Raw genomic sequence first — 3,078 nt, 5'->3', positions numbered from 1 at the left:
AATTGGGCTCCTGTCACCTACATGCAAGACCTGGATTGCGTTCCCAGTTTCCGGCTCCAGGCTCAGCCTGCCTGTGGCCATTGTGGGCACTTGGAGAGTAAACCAGCAGTTGAGAACTCCCTGTATCTCTCTGTCTCTGTCTCTATCTCCCTTTACCTCTCAAATATATTTTTTTAATGAGCAGTAAATCTAGACAGACATTTCTCAAAGGAAGACACATAAATAGCCAAAAAATACAAGGAAAAAGAATGCTCAAATCATTAGGGAGCTATAAATAAAAACTGTGAGAGATCACCTCATCCCAGTCAGGATGACCATTAAGACAGAAATGCTGGTGAGTGCATAGCAAAAAGGAAACCCTTGCACACTGCTGGTAGAAACATAAATTAATACAGACATTGTGGGAAATAGTATGAAGGTTCCTTCAAAAAAATAAAAATAGAACTTCCATATGATCTCACTGCTGGGTATATATCCAAAGGAAATGAAATCACTCTGTCGGAGACATCTGCTGCCCCGTGTTAATTGCAGCACTATTCAGAAGAGCCAAGAAATGGAAGCAACCCACAGATGAGTGAATGGATAAAGAAAATGTGGTACATATACACAATGGAGTAGCATTCAGCCACAAAAGGGATGAAACTCTTCATGCATAGCTTGGTGGCCACTACGCTATGTGAAACAAGCCAACATAGAAATACAAATATGATCCCACTTACATGTGAAATCTGAAATAGTTGATCTGGGGTTGGCATTGTGATGCCGTGAGTTAAGTCCATGGGATCTCAGATGGGAATTCTGGTTCAAGACCCAGCTGCTCCACTGCACATCCAGCTCTCCGCTAATGTATCTGGGAAGGCAGCAGAAGATGACTCAAGGGCTTGGGCCTCTGTCACCCATGTGGGAGACCAGAGTGGAGTTCCCGGCTCTTGACTTCAGCCCGGCCCAGCCCTGACAGCTGCTGCCACTTGGGAAGTGAACCAATGGATGGAGAACCGATCTCTCTCTCTCTCTCTCTCTCTCTCTCTCTCTGGCATTCTGTCTTTTCAAATTAATAAATAAGTCTTTTTAAAAAATTTTAAACTTCATCTTATAGAAGTTGAGAGTAGATTGGTGGTTATCGGAGGCTGGAGAGAGTAGAGGGGAGGGCAGGATGGAAGGAAGTTCATTAATGGGTCCTGCGCGATACTTCAACAGCAAAGAGAAGTTCCGGCATTGTATGCCATAGTAGGATGACTGCAGATGACAACAGTGTGCTGTATTTTTGAAAAGAAAGCGAGAGAGGATTTTGAATATTTTCATCATAAAGAGATGATAAACAGTTGAGGAGATAGACGTGTTTACTCTGGTTTGAACATTTCACACATGTGCATCTGTCAAGACACCACATGGTACCCCATGAATATGTACAACTTTTATGTATCAGTTAAAAATTTTTTTAAAGAATCCATGTAGTCTCAATGAATGACATCTGCTCTGACATTCCCCCCCGCTCCTGTCACCCTCCATCAGTCGGTGCCTATGAAGGTTTGTCACTTTTGCTATTGATTTGTCACTTTTGTGGTTGATTTTCCCTGTGTTACGGAAGTACCAAGAATGTGCGATTTTTTTATTTCTCCTACAATCTTACTACCTCCCCACTGTAAATTGAGAAGCTTGCGATGACTGTGAGTGCTCCTACTGATAAAGTCAAGCTATGAACAAAGGCTTAACTAGATATTGTAGACCCCCAAAGCAAACCCTTCAGAAAGATCTAAAATAAAGAGGTCTCCAGTTCCCTCCTGAACGAGATAGGCCCTGTGACTGTAATTTATACCTAAAGAGAGAACGTGTACAGGGAGCCAAGGATGACACTTCTCCTGTGCTAGGATTCTAGAGTATTTATTGATTTGTGCATTTTCTTCTCTCAAAGCTGACCTGGATCAACTTAGAAATTAGCGCTACTTTAAGAAAAGTACTTATCCTCAGCAGATCTGTGGCTCTTTCAACAAGTTGAGGGCTGGTGTCTTCCTCACTGGTTGTCGCTGTCCTCCAGCCTTTGTGTACTGAGCCTTGGATTGACTGCAGCGTTTTTGTTTGTTTGGTCCATTGAGCTTTTATTTGTATGCACGTGTTACATACCTAGAAAGAGAATCTCAGGGTTTTCCCTCCTGTGTGTTTTCGTCCTGCTTCCTCATGGTCCATGATGCCAGCTGAGGTTGTCAGTACAATGAAACCAAACCGGCGGGCTGGAAGCAGATTATTCTGCCATTTTTCTAGATCTTTCAACAACACGTCAAATCTGGGGCTGATCACTCCACACTTGCCAGTGAGTTCACAACAATCTTCCCAGCTCTGTGCTCATCAGTGATTTCAAATTCGCCGACGTAACCGTGCTTCATCATCACAGTCAGACACCTGACGATGACTTTGGAGCACGGCCTAATGAGAACCTGGCGTTTGCCTCTTTTCTCAGCACTGTTGATGCTCTTGAGAGCACCGGCCAGGATGTTCCTGCACACCATCACGGCTGCACGGAAAGATGGAGGAAAGAGTGGACTGCAGCCTTTAACCTATGGATCGAAGCTCTGTACTGGAGGCAAACTGCTAGCTACTAAAACAGGTCTTGACCTACTTCTCTTCTTCCATGTATCTTTTTCTTTAATGTTTGTTTATCTGCATACCCTCAAAAGGCAGAGCCCACGTGGGTGAGCGAAAGAGCTTGATCTTCCATGCCCCGCCCACAACAGCCAGAACTAAACCAGATTAAAACCTGGTCTTCCACGTGGATGCCAGGGACCCAATCACTCAAGCCTCCCAGGCACATTAGCAGGGAGCTGGATGGGAAGCAGAGGAACTGAGACGCGAACTGGCACTCTGACATGGCAGGCAAGTTTCAAACAGCAGCTCAAACTGTACCACATCACTCACCTCTTTCATATATCTTTGATACTGGCTCAAAGACAATTACGCGATTCTTTGGCTGCCCTGTTGTAGAAGTGCGGTGGGCACAGGCTGTACGTAGGACCAGACTGGGCTGAGGTCCCTTTACACCCCTGGTTCTCTGAGTGACTTTGTGCAGATGATCTATCCCTCTGG

At 44.8% G+C, this 3,078-nt stretch overlaps 1 pseudogene; it reads right to left on the bottom strand.

The window, feature by feature from the left end:
• Positions 1–1,998: 1,998 nt before the first annotated feature.
• LOC127491575 (small ribosomal subunit protein uS8-like) lies at positions 1,999–2,698 on the bottom strand (annotated as a pseudogene).
• Positions 2,699–3,078: the final 380 nt, after the last annotated feature.

This window comes from Oryctolagus cuniculus, chromosome 3, assembly GCF_964237555.1.
Source record: "Oryctolagus cuniculus chromosome 3, mOryCun1.1, whole genome shotgun sequence".
NCBI classification, from domain to species: domain Eukaryota; kingdom Metazoa; phylum Chordata; class Mammalia; order Lagomorpha; family Leporidae; genus Oryctolagus; species Oryctolagus cuniculus.
Note: the sequence above shows the minus strand (reverse complement) of the source record. Positions and strands in the feature narration are given on the sequence as shown.